At 38.6% G+C, this 19,332-nt stretch overlaps 1 protein-coding gene across 2 annotated transcripts in view; it reads right to left on the bottom strand.

The window, feature by feature from the left end:
• NRIP1 (nuclear receptor interacting protein 1) overlaps window positions 1-17,228 on the bottom strand; it is a 96,238-nt gene extending 79,010 nt beyond the window's left edge. For both annotated transcript variants that reach the window (XM_058829458.1, XM_058829460.1), the window contains exon 1: window positions 17,120-17,228. The gene's annotated coding sequence lies outside the window, so the exon portion shown is untranslated. The remainder of the gene's footprint in view (window positions 1-17,119) is intronic.
• Window positions 17,229-19,332: the final 2,104 nt, after the last annotated feature.

Genomic DNA, 19,332 nt, shown 5'->3' with positions numbered 1-19,332 from the left:
GTGCAGTTTTTTGACCCTAAACGAGAACTAACACTTCAGGTTTTACATTTAGTGCCAGGAAATAAACACTATTTTCAGCCCCTGTAACACCTCTTATAGAAGAGTCAAAGGGGCTGGTGCTAAATTGATATGACTGCCTTACATTAGTTATTTTACCACAATAAAATACTGGGGTTTTTATCGAGAAGAGAGCATCCTGTACTTGTGAATTTTCTGCAATTTCATCCCACTTGCACAAACATGAAGAATTTATTTCTGAGAACATTGTTCTGATGAGTCACGTTCCTGGTAGTGTGAAAGCACGTCGAGAAAATAACCATGCTGGAGTCCCCGTTCATAAACTGGCATGAGAAAGTACCAGCAGAGCAGGTATTACACTACACAAGCACTGCTCCTACTTGTGGGTCGATGGCCATGCAAAGATAACGTTTGAGAAGGTTATAGGCATGAAGTTGAGACTGTTCAGAATGTTCATTTTCCTTTCCAAATTTGTGTTTGCCTCTTTTCTCTGACAAAGGAGCTCCCCATGTCAGCAGTAACAGATTGAAAGAGGACTGAAGCATCATGCCCTATCTCACACGCTGCTTTCAGAAGTTACTCTCAGTAACAATTTTGTTTCACAGCCCCATTTTTCTGGCTGGCTAATATGAGCTCTGGGTAACCCTTTGTCGTGGTTCTGATGACACAAGCCGTGTTGTTGAAACAGTATGTTCTAAAATGAAATGAACAGTACGTACAAATTATACACACACGATCTGGCAGCCAGTACCACACTGCAAATGGATAAAGTTCTGGAGAGGACCATTAGGAAGCACCTAAACAAGCAAAGCTTAAGTGTCCTGTGTTTGTCCTTCAAAATAACACAGGTGCTGGACAAACATTTTAAAATATATGAACACTTTAATTACGTATTAAAATTGCAGTAATATTCTTTAGTACAAATGATACTATGTGCTCTGAATCAAGTACAGGCAACTGCTGTGTTAAGCTAAACTGTGCATCTCATGTATTTTTATTAAATCTATTTCTCTCCCCACATATTAGCTTATCTACAACTAAGAAATTCTGAAGAAAATCTGGCTTCTTTGTCTAAGTACCTAAAAGGAGACTGTTTTGAAAACATGGTTCTAGTTCTGAGGATGAAATATTCTCAAAAAAAATTGTTGCTTACCTACCTAACATCACAAATGTAGTCACAAGTGATTAATTAGTGTTTCTGTTTACATACAGATGCCTAATGAGAAAATCCATTTAAATTGTGCATCAAAAAACTTAAAGAACTCCAATCACTGGGCCATGTGAAGTCAGATAAATTTCTGCTTGATTCTATTTTACATGAAGAATTTATCAGAATCATATTAGCTGTGCTTTTATAACTGATCCAACTATATATCTTTGCATATTTTTATTAGCATACAAATATCTAGGTTTTATTAGGAGACATTAGCTCCACGAAATGTTAGGTATATAACAAATCCAGCTTCGATACTGTTGATCATCACACCAGCAGTTTACATCTGACATAAATCTGTCAGAGGCATAGGAGTGACTCAAGTCACTGTAAACCACAAAGCAACAGCTCTGTTCACATAAGTTACATCCCCTCACAGAGCTGGGAAATTTCCCTTGCCACTTTTTGCATATATTTTAGAGAGCTGCCTAGCCAAGACTGCCCTTGCTTTAAAAGGAGTGGGAACGTGAGGATACTGCCATATATAAACAGCAGACACTATGCCCTGTTTCTATATATGTAATTCTAATTTTGGAATAATTGCATATCTTTTTTCTTGTTTGATATATGATTTAAAAAAAAAAAAAAAGGTGGAAGTATTTTCTGTGAAGAAAATTCATTCTGGGTTTTGATGACTTAGCACAGTGAATATCTGGGTTACATTCTTAGTTTGAACAACATCCATTTTGCTGCATTACAGTGGCCAAAACAACTACTTGAAAATAAAAGCCTGAGTAGAGAAAATAATTGCATTTTGTTGATAATTTGAAAGTTTTGTTTCATGTTTATTTGGTTTGGAAATAACATTTTAAGTTTAACCTGCTGAATTTTGTCTAACCTGCTGCGCCCACTCCTTGTTTTGTTATTTTATTTAAGCAGGATATTGTCATTTTATACAGAATGAAAATGGATCCATGTTTTTCTGAGAAACTCCTCTCAAAATTATTCCATCCCCTAAAATCTCTTCTTTAATGTAAACCACACTGAAACTCTTGGTACATCATACTGTTGCTAACTTTTTTAATAGAAGGGTAATGACTCACATGGCTCCTTACAGGCAGCTCCTAAAATATGATAGGTTCTACATCCTTAATAACTCTTAAATATTTCAATGGCCTGGCCCATTGTCTACCAGCAGAAACATACATAAACAGTTGCTCGAAAAAATGTGTTGGGAAAAAAAAAAAAATTGTCTGTGTAGCTTGCCTAGAGCAGATTTAAACTCTTGAAAAGGTGATCACTAGTCACAATTATTTAAAAAATAATTATTAAGCAGTTAAATTAGTCAGGTTGAGACAACAAAAAATAATTACACCCATAAACATTTTTTCACCTCTTCAAAGCCACTTTATGTACCAGTTATTTGTAGTTTTCCATTCACTCTGTCTGATTAATGTCACTCATATGGATGCCTAAAGAAAGCTAATAAATGACACAACAAATCAGATAAATTATTGGATCTTTGAAAAAAATAGTTTCATGTGCTTTCCAGAGTTATTACTTCAATTGTAAATAGAATTTGTTCATGTCCTTTCTATAAAGAAAAAGAAAATATACAAACAAATACCATGTTATGATTCTCACTATTCTCTGCTGAAATCCTTTTTCCCAGTATCAGAGATGTACTGCAATTCTAGTAATAAGCCACACTTGGATTTATGAGCAAAACAGTATAAATCATGACATGAAGACATGTAATTTTGTTTTCTATGACTCATCAATTTTTTCCAGTTCCCACCTTCATACCCAAAAACCCCACTGTTTTGGTTTTTTTTTTTGTGTGGGGTGGGACAAATTTTATGGCCCAGATGCTCCCATCAAGGATACTTCTGCTTCAACTGCACAGCTGTTCTCTTCTGAGTTTTCATTCTTTTTTTCTCCTATCTCTTCTCTGAGAGTTGAAATATCACTGAACATTTTCATTGACATTTTCTGATCCTGCTAGAATGCTTCTGGTAGAAAGAAAATCTATAAACCAGAAAATAAAAAATAACCTACTAATTTTTCCCTAAATTCTTGAAAATTGATAAAAAATAATGATTTTCAGAACCTGTCAGCCCATTATTAGGTTTAATTGTCTTTTTATTGTTCCTTCTGGGCTTAAATGAAAAAAGAGTAGCAATAAGCATTATTCATTTGCTCAGATCCAGAAGACTGCAAGAAGTGCCACACCATGCAATAATTCTGTTTGTTGTAAGTTGATACACAACATGAAGTATAAAATCCCTCCAAGAATTTCTGTGTTATTTTATATCCCCAGAAACCAGCATCTCCAAAAGGCATAGAGGATTTGCTTTTGACTTCAGTGAGTATGGAAACAAGATTCTATATTTTGGGTGGGGTTTCCACTACTTAAAATTTTCAGCAGGACAGCAAAGGGATGTAACCTTCTCATAAAGACAAGCTCTCATAGACCAGATACTCTCATTTTGTATCTATCATTTTGTATATATCTTAATGTTCTTCTTGAATGCCTGAGGAGCTTTATCTTCCTGTTTGGCACAGTTCTAAATTGGCTTAAATCATCTTTATCCAACATTTACCTGCATTATATTTTCAAGGGTAATTTGTGTCCTTCTCCCAGAGCATTTATTTTTTGTGCTCTGTAGGGTTCCACTCTCACCCTGATCTTACTCAGCAATCTGAAGCTGCCTGTCTGCAGTGTTGGTCATTGGCACGGTCCTGGATTTCATTTCTATGCCGACAAGACACAGATATTGTTAACCAAACCAGCAATTTCAGATGATGCTATTACCATATTGACAGGCTGGTAAGCATAAAAGCCTCTACAAGCATCAATTTTCTTCAGTCAAAATCAGAGAAAAACCCTGAGCTGTTCATGGCTGGCTCTTGCCATCAACTCACACCCACTTGAACTCCTAACCCAGCTTTAAAATTCAAAGTTGGTTCATTGGCTAAAAACCCTACATATTTTATGATTGCAAGCTCTTCTTTCAGTGTTGCAGTCAAAAGATTAAGGCTTCTTATTATTATTTGAACTAAATGTGCTTTGCTTATTGCTCACTCATGCTTTTATGCTCCCTAGGCTAGATTATTTTAATGCCCAGCTTGTTGATCCGCCGAGGAGGCCGATTATCAAATTTCATCTTGTGTAGCAGGTGCTGTTTCCTGAGAAAGTATTGTACAGACTAATGCATGTTTCATACCTGCTGTTCTCTCACAGTAGCTACTAATACACCACAAAATCTATTTAAGCTATTACTACTCTTGTTCTACCAATTTTTTCATGAACTTTGACTTATTATAAGAGATATTTGTCAGGGGGCTGATTCTACCAGCTTAAGGTAATGGAAGTTTTATCACTGACTTCAGACAACAACAACAACAACAACAAAGGGGTAAACCCACATATTGTCTACTCGTGATCTTACAGCTATTGCATGGGCACTGGGTGGTGGATTTCTGCTTGTATCTATTTCAGAAGGCTTTAGTGTATCCCAGCTGGCAGATCCAGAAGCACTTTTCAGTTCCTGAATCCAGTGCCTGTGCACTATGGCCATACCCTATATATTGAAATAAAACTAGGTATAGGCACCATTTCTTTGCAAAGTCTGGTTTTCTTCTGAAGGAAGACTTCTCATGTGTAGCAATGTATCTGAACAGCTTGGGCCATGATATGCTCCAGCCAAACTGTATTTAAAATTTATTATCAGACCCTCTGGAATTCCTCAAGGTTGCTAATACATAAGCAGCTCTAAAAATAAGAAAGAAGAGGCTGAAAAGAAGAGAACAAGACCACAAGAGCCAGATAACAGAGGGCAGTTGAACACCTGGACTGTAACCAGTCCTGTGCCCCGAGGGGTGCGTGCAGAGCGTGTGGACAGGACAGGGGCACCAATGAAAAGATGTGTGTTTAAGTGAACAGTAGTTTTTGAATCTATAAATAAGTGCATAATGTGAACAATAAATGGCTTCTGTGAAGTCATGTTGGTTCATTGTCCAGAGGTCCTGAGCTCCTGTACTCACGTGTCATCACCCTTCTGCCAGGCTGACTGGAGCACTAGGACTGACAGAGGCAGTCTGGGCTGTTCTGCCTGAGTATTCTCACAATTTGCGTTGTTTTCTGAGGGGTTCTGGCTTCAGCTTTGTCTGTCAGCTGCCATGAAATGCTTAATAAGTGTTTAATGTCTAAGCTGTTTAATTTTATTTTGGTCTTTCCTATGAAAAAGAAAATATTAAGAGTTCTTTTCTCAGGACTTGGCTTTTAAATGACCGGAAACTAAATCTACCAGAACAGGGTCATTAGAACCTTGCCTGAGAACACAGAACTTCAAGAGTGAGTGGTGGGGGGTGAGAGGATTTATAACTTCCTAGCACTGACAACAAAGGTAATTTCACAACAGACTGCAGAAGCTACTTGTTTATAGGAAGTCCTTACAAGAGCAAGAATTTCTGCACAAAGGAGTACCACAGTTTGAAAGGAAAAGAGCAATTGTAGGACCCCTAAAGTTGTAGCTAAGAATATGGGAGTACAGGGATTACACTGAAGATTAAAATATTTTGGCTCTAGTGTCTGCTGTAATGAGAATATGTACAGAGATAAACTGACAGGGTTGAAAAGTATTTCATTTAGAAATAAATGAATAGCAGCCTACAAAAATTAATGTGAAAATGAGAATTGCTTAGGGGTAATAGATTGAGGGTACAAGACTCATTTTTTAAGTGTTAACCTTTTACATGACAGTGTCATACTGTAATTAAAATGGCAGCATTCTTTGTTTGGGGAATTTATGTTTTGTAAATCCTAGGTTCTGATTTTTTTTCTGGCAACTTCTGACTGACAGAAGTTAAGGATTTTTCATATCAATACAATGGAATGAGTGAGTTTCATTGTACAGAGCGAAAGATTAAGAAGCAACTTGTTTTAATTGTTGTAAATTATTAAATTAAACTATTCTTGAATATTAATATTTGTTCTGGTCTATCGTGAATATGAACGTGGAAAATCAATTGATTTTTCTAGTAACTGGATCCTTAAGAACTTACCCCAAACTTTGAGCCACTTTGATGTTCAAAGGCTTAAATCAGAGATGAGAAGAAAAAGAATGGAGACCTCTTCACAATATTTTTACCTTTGAAGTCTCAGGTTAAAAGTACTATTTCTGTGTGCTTAAACAAGCAAGAGAATGAAGGATAAGATCATGAATTATGATAAAGACAAGTGACAAATGTTTTGCATGAAGTACTTTTCCTTGTTGGGAGAGAGAACGTTCTTCTAAGAGATTTCCAAAGAGATTGGCAATTTGTAGAGTCAATTATTGGGAAGGAAGAGATATGTACTGTATTTGGGTTTAACTGATTAAGTGGGGAAAAAATATTCATTTGGAACTTTTCCCCTTGTTTTCTTCTACATTTCATACAAGTAGCAAGCATGTACATTATCCAACTGTCAACAAATCCCCTAGACTCAATCCTGGAACAGTACATCCCACGTTTCCCCCATGAAAATCTTTCATGAGAGCTCTGCTGTCATTCAAGATCATACTATTCCCTCCTCTATTTATTTCTAAGTGTCACTCAGCTCCATTCCACCAGCTTGGAAAAACGTCAAGAACTTTTATCTTCAGAGTCAGTTGCCAGTTCTGTTTAGTGAACAAGCCAGCAGGGACCTCTGGTGCCATCAATGCAGCTCCGTCAATGCCCCTCTCTTTAGGGATGGAGTATATCATTATCCCGATGGCTGGACAGAAAAAAGCTGCGTTTTTAGAATAGTTCTCAGGGAGCAGTTACTGGAAATCTCCTCCCTTGAGACAGACTATTGGCAACAAGTTTTGCTGCTGTGACATGAGGTATTGCATCAAGGCCCAATCCTGCCACTAATAAAGTTAGTGGGAAACGTGCCATTCTTTTCAAGTGAAGTCAACAGGATTAGTGTAGCAAATCAGGGCTAAAAAACGTACCTTGCATCTACAAATGCAAATGGAAAGTCATGTCCCAAGTGAGAGTGTCATTTTATGTCTGGTTCCAGAATCTGGCGATGTGTCAAATCAGAATAAGTCCCTTCCCCAAATTTAAAATTGACATTATAGAAAAGGGAAGTTTTATTTTCATATTGCAACACTTCCATTTTTGGTTTTGGGGGTGTTTATTTAAGTTTGCATCTAAAATAAACCAGGAACAGACTGTTTCAGTGTTGGGTTTCTTTTTCGTCTTTAAAAAAACAATTAGTTTCCTCTAATACAAGGCATTCACATTGTACAGATTTTAATTCTTTACAAAACTATTTTCTGAAAGAAAATGCTTCACTTTATGCTTTTCCTTAACCAGCTCTAGCAGACTCTTTTAATTTCCAACAGACACATTACACAGCTGTGCTAGGAAACATTACTTAACCTGCTCAGCCTGAAAGGAGAATTTCTGTTGATGTCAGCTGTCAGACCCATGGGCTCTTGACTGCACTAACAGGTAACAGTCTCACTCTCTTAGTAAGGGCCCTTTTCCTATAGAGAAATAACATGGTGCTGAGTTATTTTAATTTATATATATATGTGTGTCTGTGTGTGCGTGAGAGTTCATTTTTTTTACAAGACATTATCATACTTGGCAATACTGGCTCTAATTCTACTTAAAATGACAGAACTGGATTGTCATCATTTTTAATGGGTAAAAATCTATGCATCAGAGGTGCTGTAAAATCTAATCAGAAATTAGACTGTAAAATTAATAGGCCTATATTCCCTATAATGCTGTTTTATAAATCTGGAACTGTAGCAGATTTGGAGTTTCACACAAGGTGCAGTTCAGCAGTGGTGGAATCTCCAGTTTAGACAACATGCAGTAATGTAACACATGCAGTAACTAGTATCCCATGCTAAAGAGCTACTGGCTGTGTTTTACTTTGAGTGGTAGGGTACCAAACGCTTTCATTCCATGCCTGGGCTTTCATTTGAGTGTATTTCTACACCACAGCTATAGGCCACGGGATAACTTCCCCCCAGTGTATTTTTATGCAGTAGAGGTTAAGAATGGCTGAGACACTGATTTTGACCACACAGCCCTTGTGTGCAAATATCCAGGTGGCAGAAGGGCAGTGCTAACCTTGGGGTTATTCGGAGAGGAATGACGGGGAAAAATGGCCAGGAGAGGAAAGAGCCCAGAGAGGAGCCGGAGAGCAGCGTTGTGAGCAAGGGGAGCAGAGCCAGCAGTTCTCCAGCAGTTCTCCAGCAGTTCCCCAGCAGTTCCCCAGCAGTTCCCTAGCAGTGCCCCAGCAGTGCCCCAGCAGTGCCCCAGCAGTGCCCCAGCAGTGCCCCAGCAGTTCTCCAGCACTTCCCCGGCACCTCCCCATCACTTCCCCAGCATTTCTCCAGCATTTCCCCAGCACTTCCCCAGCACTTCCCCGGCAGTGCCCGGCCCATCGCCCCCTCCCTGCTCCCGGCACACGCACGGAGGCACCGAGCCTGGTCCCCAGGCTCCCATCTCCAAAAGCCCGATGGGAAAATCCCAAGCGGGACTCCGCAGGCTTCTCCTCCCCGTGCGAGCAGCAGGGGCCAGGGGAGCCTCCCCTGCCCCCGGCAGGATGGGGCAATCTGGCAGCACATATGTGACATATGTGACATTATGTAAGGAGCCGCGGCTGCCGACCGTGAGCCATGGCAGGGAGGCAATAAGAGACAGCAAACCCCCCTTCCCCGCTCTGGAACGAGTCATTTCCAATGGAAATTTGCTGCATTTTAACGCCGAGTACCTCCCGTGTCATGATTATACAGTGTTACTATGAAACCTCAGGGTTCATCTGCAGAAACATTCCTTAAGCCGGAGTTCTCTGTGGAGACATACTTATAAAAATTGATGTGGGGGGAAGATTAAATAGATAAGAGTATAAAAACAGATTATAGAATAAATAGAGTTTTGCAGATCGGTTCAGTGGGAAGGCAGGAGATCACACTCCTGATTCTCCAGCCGAATACTGGGCAGATTCCTTCTCCACTTTTCCCACCTCAGCTTCCCAGATGTGAAATGCCTATTTCAACTCTTTCTCTACTTTATCTGAATGCTGTAATACAACAGAGATACCTTCACTGCTGTCTAGCCTGTGGGATCTGGATCTCAGTTTAGTCTTCAAACTTGGAACAAACAATTATCAACATATAAATATGCTTCCTTTTGGTTTTGGATTGTGTACTCTTTTCTTGTAGATCCTGCTATTCATGCCATCCCAAGAAAAAAGTGTTTGCCAAAGGCAAAAAAGCAAAATAGTTTTTTAACAATCTGATAGAGAATAAAACGCAAGGAAAAATATACTTTTTTAAAAATCCAGTTAAAAAAATCTTCAGTAATATTTCTTTATATTAATAAAGCCATTGCCTGAAGTAATCACGTCTTACATCATTAGTGCAGAGGAACACAAAACAAAACCTTGGAGAAAGAACTTAAAGGAATGAATCTGTAACAAGGACTACACTTTCAGTCATAAATGCACATTTAAGAGGCCTCTGCTTTACCGTGGCAATTCAAAGTGACAATGCCTGGCTTAGTGCTTTTGTCTTTTAGCTACTATTATAGAAATTGTAGCTATACAATTTTGAAAGTGAGCAATTTTATGAAGTTAATTGTGTAACATTGTTTATGAATTTAAACCACACAATTAATGTATTATTCACAGACACACATAATAGACTCTTTGTAATGAGTGATGGTTTAGGAAAAAATGTAACTGATTTTGGAGCTACAATGACTGATTTATGAGGTAAAATTAAAAGTGCTAAGTATGTATTGTCTCCTCACCAGCTAAGTGGATGGGGGTGGTATGAAAAATATCTATATATAACTAATTGCAATGCATGGATATCAAGGAATCAGAGAAATTATTTAAAGCAAAGCAAAAGGATTACCCTAGAAGTAAATTGTGAAGGTTTAAGAAAGGCAATTGGCTATCAAGGGAAACCAGACAAGAATTAGATGTTCTTGCCTATAAAATCTTCTCTAATATAAGGCAATGGAAGCTTTACTCTTAGAAATTCTAAAACATCTGGATCGAACAATATCAAATTAAAAGACAGCACTCCAGTAACATCTCTCATTAATATCTTGCTTTTTAAGTAATGGTGGGACTTTAAATGTAGTGGTACCGAATATGAATAATGGAAACTACCTGCCTCTAATGAAGAAAGGACCTCTGTGGTACCAAGGGATCTGACTTCTTTGTACTTACCAAGAAGTACTGGAAGTACTTTCCATTTTTAATTCATTTGGAAGGGGAAAAAAAAAAAGCTATCATTATACATGGTGAATACCATACAAGTTCACAGGCAGTTCCATTAAAGAGTTTTAACCAAGTAAAAAGTTTAGTTAGTTTAGATAAAAACCATGCCCTGCTATTCTTCTGTAGCTTTTTATACTAAAAGATCTTAACTGAAAAATAAATTGGAGGAGGTACTTGTTTTACTTCATTCTCTGAGCTGATAGTTTAACAATTGTATGTAAAATCATATTAATGCACGGGGCCAATTTGGAAGAAACACACCAAAGCAATGCATTAAACTTGCTGCTTCCACCATCCCCTTCACTCCTACTAAGCAAGAGAGTCTCAATTCAGTGTTAGCTAAATCCCATGAACATCTTGCTATGCCTTATTTGAGCTAGCCTACTTCAGGGCAATAAAACCCATTACAGGAAAACTACTCTAGTAAAGGACAGCTCTTCTAGTCAAAGGGCAGAAGGAGATGGGTTTAGCAAGGGAGTTTGTATAATTTAATTAAAAAAATTAGTCTAAGTGTTTCCTTATTGATGGATCTTGATTTAAGCTCTAAAATTAAGGATGGTTCACATTTCTATGAAACAGCCTTGAACAGCAGAATATAACTTACCTTTGAGCTAGAGCAAAATAACACTTTTTTCCTAGATTGGCAAAAGTCACATACTTTTACATAGAAACAGGATGGATGAATTACTTATTACTTTGATTTTAGATACCTAATTCCATCAAAACATTACAAAGCAAAAACATTGCATCATCATGGAACTTTTTATCCCTGACTTTTTGATGGGCAAAATTAAATAAAATTCATCCAGATCTTGTGACTTCTATTTTCTGTTGAATGTGTATATATGTGTATATATATGTGTGTGTGTGTGTGTGTGTGTGTGAATTCCTATGCTACACCATTTTGTGTATAAACAATGTAACATATATGGCATATACAAAAGCAGTTTTCACTCAGATTCACATTATTGTCTATACCATATGACTTGTAACTGGTTAAGTATCAACTTCAGTTCCTTTTACAACTCAGCTTTGCACTCCTTATCCATTTATTTTCCTGCCAAAGCAACCTGACCCTTCTTCCTCCTGAACATTAACACACATTATAAGTTTCAATTCTTCCTCTTTCTGGAAATTTATCTTCATACTTTGTGAACTTTGTAACTCATATTTTCATCAAGTTTCAGTCACGACACTCTTATGGGTCTGAGTGACCACATTTTGAGTGTGTTTACACTCTTATGTCATGTGTGCAAGAATGACATTATGAACTCCCATAAAAACAAGCAGACCATGCATACAGTATATCAATAATGTTTATAACATGTTACATAGAAATGAAATGGAAGTTCTGACACTATTGCTTTTTCTAGAGTAATTTATTTGACTTGTGGCCACCGATTTGAAATGTTTATACATGCTAACAGCTCTGTTCCCCCCCTCCACTGGCTCAGACATGGTGATACTCTCCCTAAGAAAGGATGGCCATTAGGCACAGTACAATAATTAATGAAAAGTAGAAGCTCACATTTCACAATTTAGCAAAATACTAATAGAAGACCAGTTTACAAGTAAATAGCTGCAGTTGTCATAAAATAAAAAAACAAAACAAAACAAAAAAACACCCAAAAGTATCTGTTAAATTTCATTTGTTATTGAGTAAATTAGAGGACTGTCTACTACAGATGGCCTGGTGGCTGTCTAGGATTGCAGACTGGAGCATGGGCTATCCAGCCTAAAGGTTAGGGCCTGTGTCCAGAACTGGGAAATGAGCCCAAGGTTCATGGCCAAAAACCAGGAAGCAGAAAGTCAAACCAAGGGTCAGCAGCCAGAGATAGGAAAAAGTATCTGCCCAGGAATCATGACCTGAAATCAGAAACCCACAAGAAGAAAGTGCAACCACAGGGCACAGTGCAGAGGTGGTTCTGAAAATATACACTGTGATGTGTGAGAGGATGTGCCAGGGTTCCACCTCGGGGACCTGCTCCTGAGCCATGGCTAACGGGTCCAAACTGCAGAGACCCTGATTTACTACTACAGAAGAAGATCTTGTCACAGATTGGCAAATTTTACTTGAAAAACATGGCAAACAAAACAGCCTTCTACCTTCCAAAACTCTCTGGATGCTGAGAAAGATGAAAACTTTTCTCAGTATCACGCTTGTTTTGGTAGGCTCATAGAAGACGTGCAGCTCTGCTGCAGCCAACCCAGCAAGTTCCAAAGGAACTACATCCACTTAACACTTCAAAATTTTGTACTAAGGTGCAACTTCCAAATCTGTTAAAAGCAGGGATGAATTAAAACAAAGATATCAAAGTATGGTTCCTTAGAGTTTGATAATCCTGTGACCTTCCTAAGGGATTTTTATAGCATCACTGGAGAGAGGAGTGCCAAATGGTCAGACTGGACTTCTACCTGTAATTCTTTATGCATGAAGCAGCAGTGGGGGAAGGTTGTGTGCAACAGGGCCTGGTGTGACAAGAAGATCAAAAGATAAGTAGAATGGTTTGGGTTCAAGGTCATCCAGTCCAAGGCCCTGCAGTGAGCAGGGACATCTTCAACTAGATCATGTTGCTCAGAGCTCCATCCAACCTGACCTTGAAGAACTTCCAGGAATAGGGCATCTAAAACCCCTCTGGGCTATCTGTAACAGTGGTTCACCACCCTCATCATACAGAATTTCTCTCTTTAGTTTCAATCTACCCTCTTTCAGTTTAAAATCATTACATCTTGTCCTATCGCAACAAGCCCTGCTAAAAAATCTGTCCCCATCTTCCTTATAAGTCACCTTTTAGTGCTAAAAGACCAGTATAGAGTCATCTCTTCTCCAGAAGCCCCAATTCTCTCAGCCCATCTTCATCTACCTTGCTTAGGTATGTAAGGGTACCTTAGGCACATAAGAATTTAAATATGCAAATATTGCACAGTGGGTCAGAGCACCCACATAATTCTTAGAAAAAAATCATGTTGAGGATTTTGCTATGACCTCACCCTATTTTTCTATGGGAAAGAAAAATATTGTCTGACTTCCCTCATAGCATATTCTACATCTTATTGACAAATCACTTATGACACTAATTTATTAGCATAAAAATATTACTACACTCAAGACAGCCTGCTTTGATTTACTACATCAGGGTTTTTCATATGCCAAGGTCCTATCATCTCTGCTGGATCATTAAAAACTCCCTTGGCTTTTTTTTTTTTTTTTTTTTTTTTGTGCAACATAAGAGTTTTGCCCTGTGGCTCTGGCTAAAATCCTGAGTATTGGAATGGATTTGCAGCTCAGAGGAAGATTCACTGAGCTGATGCTTAAGATACACAGGATGTGTTTATCAAAACCATCTTTACATTAGCTCCTTGCCATAAAAGTCAATGGCAAAGAAGGGGAAAAAAAAGAGGGCATAAACACAGAAAAGTAAAATCCAACAACTAGAGACAAGCTGCTTAAACTGCAACACTGTTTTATCCTCTGGTGTGAAATCTACATTTGTGACATTCAAAGGGAAGGAATTCAACTAAATCCATCTATCCCTTTTCGGTACAGTTAGTGTTTCAGGGGCTGATATCTGCTTAGTTTTGTGAAAACATCAACACCACTTTAAAGAAGCTAATGACCATATCCAGAGGCAGCTGCTGAATTCCACAGAGATGTGAAGCATTGTAACACTCAAGAGTCTTTTTGCCATCACCATTATATTACAAGGAAGCTGGGTGGCCAATTTCATAAGCTGTTGTTCCAAGTTTTTTCCTCTCTTCCATGCCTTCATTTCACTTTGCGCACAAGCAGTGTCTGACTACTGTCTTAGTCATAGCAAGAAAGCCCTGCATCACCAATATTCCAGATTTCAGGAGTCCCTTTAGAAAACACATTAAAAATAGAAAACTTGGGGCTAAAGTGAAAACTTAAGCTCTGTCCCTCACATAAACTGATTTGGTATTTTGAAAAAGAAATCAAAGTCTCATTAACCTAAAGCTCGTGGCTCAGACGAAATCCATAGAAAATCAACTGGCTTATTTTTAATTCAAGGATCTTTCCTGGAAAAAGAAAAAAGTACATCTTAACACCAAACTGAAGATAACCAATTATTTTATCTTGTATTCACTTCTTCTGAAACCAAATAAGTCCAAACAATTTCACTGTTACTTAAAAATGAGCTATTGAAATGGGATGTGAATAAAAAAAGTGGACACATTTTCAAGTCCTTCTTGCACTCTCAGAATTTTTTATATATATTTCAGCAAATGCTATTTTAGCTGCAGCAATGAATTTGAACACCTGTTGTTTGTTTAATGTGTACCTACCAGTCTGTCAGATAGACCAGTTCATGCTATAATACAGCTCCAAAGAGTGTGTTCGTATTTTGTCTGAAAAGTAAACAATTCATCTGCTCACAAGGAAACAAGTCTGCTTGTCAGCACAGAAAATAAATGCATGGTGTTGCTGTCTATCCAGCATAAAAAACAGCAGAGTTTTGAAATAAAAATAAATATATCAAAACAGCCTATGTGTACAAATTCAATTAATGTAAACAAGCAAAAGCTAATTAGCGAACATTTCAGTTGCATCATGGAAAATAGGCTACACATGCAGGCACACACCTTGAAGTCTGTGAGGAGCACCCTTGCTCCTCTTTGGTCCTCACAGCACCCACCAGTGCGGCTGATAAGGTGCTGAAACGCCCTGGTGTGATGCCCTCCCTCTCCCTCTCCAGCAGATATGGAAGCACGGTGGAGATACCCGGCTGCGTCAAACGATCGCTCGAGAAGCAAAAAATCTTCGGCAGGAACTTTGTACCCGTATATATCAAAAAGTCAACATGGCTCATTGTCGCATTAGGGAGCTGCTGCTGTCCCAGGATTGCTGAGATACTTGGCAAGACAGACGGGCAGCCTCTCTGTCTCCCCGATGGCGTCTGCCTTGCTGCAGATTTGTCATGCAATTCATCGAGTTGAACCGAGCACATAAATTTTCAGTTATGACTAAAAAGTTAGAAAACTCTCCACAGATGAAAACTACGTATCTGTGCTGATAGTCAGGCAGGGAGCACTTTGGGGAACAAGAGCAGGAACAAAGGATCACTCCCAGAGTGTGAGAGTGAATTAGAGAAAGGAAAAATAAGCTAAAAGTAACACTGGCAAGAAATTAATTCAATTCTCTGGACGATCCTTCTGCATTCATTCTTCTTCCAGTCAAAACATCATTAATTGTTTAAATCACTCCCACCATAGGTGACAGTTTATTGAGATTTATTTTTGAGAACTGAGAGCTCAGTAAACCAAAAATCTTCTACCACAATCTGAACTCTGTATTTAAAGCCAGCATCTTCACAATAAACCACTGATCTCCACCCTTAGCTATGGCAAAACAGCAGCCAGACACACAACAGGACAATCACACAGGACCCCCCCTCAATACAGAAGCAATACAAATCTGGATTTTCATATAAATCCTGATGTCAGACAAGAAAACCAGAAACAACAAGGTCTTTTAATAGTAAAGACTCAAACCTTTCTCACATCATATATCTTATGTGATGTCTATCATAATTCACACATTGTAAGCAAGTTTGGTTATTTTACTCTTTTTTCTTTTCTTAGAGAAGCTTATTTTCAATCAATATTTTACACAGTGCAAGCCATGCTCTATGACTGAAGTGAAAAAATCTGAGCTTCTTTCCAAGGAAGACTTAAATCTTAATATGAGGAAAGAAGCATTACTGTTTGAACAACTCTTTTGAAGAAGTTTGTCAAAGTCCCTTTATGGACCTACATATAGGACGTCCTATATGTATACCTATAAAAATGACCTCATTTTAGTCCCCTCTTTCCTTCTAATTTTGTAACAATGTGTGCAACTCATCTAACATGTACTTGTTTCATTATTACCAACACATAAAGTAGTGAGCTACTCAGAATCCTCTTCTAATTTTAACATTTACCTGGGATACTTTGTATTTTATTTGAAATGTGATTTTTAAATGAATTGTTAAAGTCCTAGTGTGCAAACAGTTTCACTGAATATAACACCAAATTATCAACATCAATTTGCTTTAGAGAGCACTCTAAGTATCTCTACAAGCATCTTCTTGCTGATATAACACTACCTACATTAGGAAGAAGCAATGGGTGGTAGAAAGTTTGCCTTTACTGCCCCAGGAGAGTAAAGCAGTAAAACTGTAGCTGCAGACAGGCCTATTACTCTACCCAGCCAGTGTGGTCAAGACTGAGTGAAGAAGACACGCAGAAAAGAAAGTTCTGAAGAGGAGAGCAAAACCAAAATAATAATGAGAAACAAATAAAAATGCCTTTTGGACTATTCTGGTTTGGCTTTTTTCAGTATTCCTGCCAAAAGAAAATCCCCCTGCATTTTCTTAAGACATGTGTATTTGCATGAGAAGGAGGAAGCTAGATGGGAGTACTTTTCTGATAGCCTTACCTGGAGGGGTTTGAAACAGGGACTGGGGAGTTTGTAAACTAAGAAAACATTTCACAGGCACAGATTCTTAGTGGAAAGATACTAGTTCCCAGATTAAAAAATATCCTGCAAGTCATATCTGCGTGCATACACCATTTTCTGGCCACTTTTTCTTTTCAGAAGGGGCAATAACAGTCTTCTCTTTTAAGAGTCTCAGCACCTTGAACAAATTCCATCTTTTACCTACCTGTTAGATCTCTCTCAATATTAGGATCCCAGTAGATCTGCAACCAACTAGTATGGCACAGTCCTTCTCTAGGATCTGGTTCTTGGTTCAGGCAGGCAACAGGTAGGATGATTCTCAAACTATCTGCTGAGAAAGAAAATAGGCAACTTTAAACAAAAGCAGGTACACTCAGGCAAAAATTTAAAATAAAACAAAAAGGGGAGAAAAACCAGAAAAAGAGAGAGAGAAAGTAAAGAAGCAGAAAACTGAAAGCAAGAATTGACCTGCAAGTAATTTTCCTGTTTATTCTTGTATTTCTAACTGAAGCCAGGTGACACAGGCACACAAGACTATGATGAAAACGGGGCGAGGGGAGGGCAAGAGGGAGATGCAAATGTTCACCTATCTACTTCAGTGGAGCAAACAATCAGCATAGCTGCTACCTTGCAGCCCAGTCCCAGTTCCTGTTTTGCTTGATTTGGACTATGTACCTGAACTTCAGCCTACTACCCTGGCCCATGAAAACTCACTAATCACAGGGCTATAGGTGCTCTCCTCCTTCCTTCCATTATACCTTCCCCTACAAATATATTATTATGAATATGTGGTCAATGCTAACAGAAAAGAATGAAGGAATCCCACTCCATGCAGTAGTAATGGCCTGACAGGGTTCATCTTCTCAGACAAAGCAAGCCAAGGCTCAAAACAGTAGTTACCACCCAGAAGAGCTCTATCACCCGAAGGACTTTTACCAGTGCAGCAAGCAATATACACACTTTATAGCTGTTAAGATATTTATCATCTTCTCCCCACCTTTTGTGTATTTTCAGTTGCCAGAAGCGCTGGGGAGGGTAGTGACAGAGTTTCTTAGGAAACAAAGATTCCAAGGCCAGGTATAATCAGCCTTGCAAAGAGAGGCCAGAGACTCGGGCAGAACTTCAGCAGTGGGAGCAACATAAAATGTTACCTTTGCTGCTATGTCAGGGATTTGCATCAGTGCAGACCAAATGAACTGATTATGGATGTGCTCTGCCACGGCCACTACTTCCAACAATGTCTCAATGACTTGGTCTGTTCACTGCAGCAGTTGCACACAGGCAGGAAAGAGTAGCAGAAAAAAACCTCCCTAATATTCCTGAGTTTCCACAGTCCAGGACAGGAATGGAACATCACAGGTACAGTTCCTGTTATTTCTGTTTCTCAGCATTCTCCCAGGAAGGGCTCAGCCATTATAGCACATTATTTTGGATCTGTGGACCTTGGCTGACTTTTTTTTTCCTCACTTCTTTTTAAGCACTGAGTAGCTCATACTCTTTTCACAAGCCATAGGGCGGTGTGTTCACTGCAGGGTCCTTGTAGTTTCTTAAATATATTGCTTAGAAGGGGAAGGTCAGACCTGAAGTAAGAACAAAAGCATAGGACTAACTCATCAGTGGAAGGCTCCTCTGGTATTTGGTGGACTCATCAAGGTTTGTAGGAAATAAAAAAATCATTTTTTTTAAACATTTTTCTTTTTTAAAAAAGAAATCTTTTAGTCCAGAACTCATGCTTTTGGCTACTACAGTCCTTCCATGAATCCTGGTTTTAATTGTGGCTCTCAATAATTAAATTTATTGAACCCAGACATATAGCAGCTGTGATATGAGGGGGGGAAGACTTCTGATGTCTGAGAAAGTTTTCTGAACATGCTTTCCTTTCAGTGAGGTGAGATGACAGCAGGCTGCTCAGACCTGCAGCATGCTGTGGGCACTGAGCACTGATGACTTGGTTTACCACCCATGGTTTATCATCCTTTCCATGATAAAGAATGTGGCAACAGACAGAAAACTTTTCTCTATCTGTAACACAGCATTGCCTGAAATATAAATTCCTCCAAGAGTGTTTGTACCAGCCTTTGCTCTCAGCTGTCAGTCTCCGTTCTCACTCAGGGTCTGTGCTTGGGTACAGCAGCCTTTGATATGACCACAGCTAATCAAAAAAGCTGCACAGGTGGGGTTTTCAGCCCTTATGAATAAGAAAGTTTGGGTTAGCTTCCAAAAAGCCTCTGAAGGAGGTGAAAAAGGAGGATCTGAAAGCAGGATATCCAGACATATTAAGTTCTCTTCACCCCCATGGTGTGGAACACCGTTACCGTGACACAAAGGAAACACAGGGACTAGCTTTTTTTTCTTTCTTGTTTCTTTCTTTAAAAGAGTTGTTTCATCCCTTTGGATATATAGAATTAGCTGTTCATT

The sequence above is a fragment of the Poecile atricapillus genome, chromosome 1 (genome assembly GCF_030490865.1).
Source record: "Poecile atricapillus isolate bPoeAtr1 chromosome 1, bPoeAtr1.hap1, whole genome shotgun sequence".
NCBI lineage: Eukaryota > Metazoa > Chordata > Aves > Passeriformes > Paridae > Poecile > Poecile atricapillus.
The sequence above is the reverse complement of the archived record's forward strand: the minus strand, read 5'-3'. Positions and strand labels throughout refer to the sequence as shown.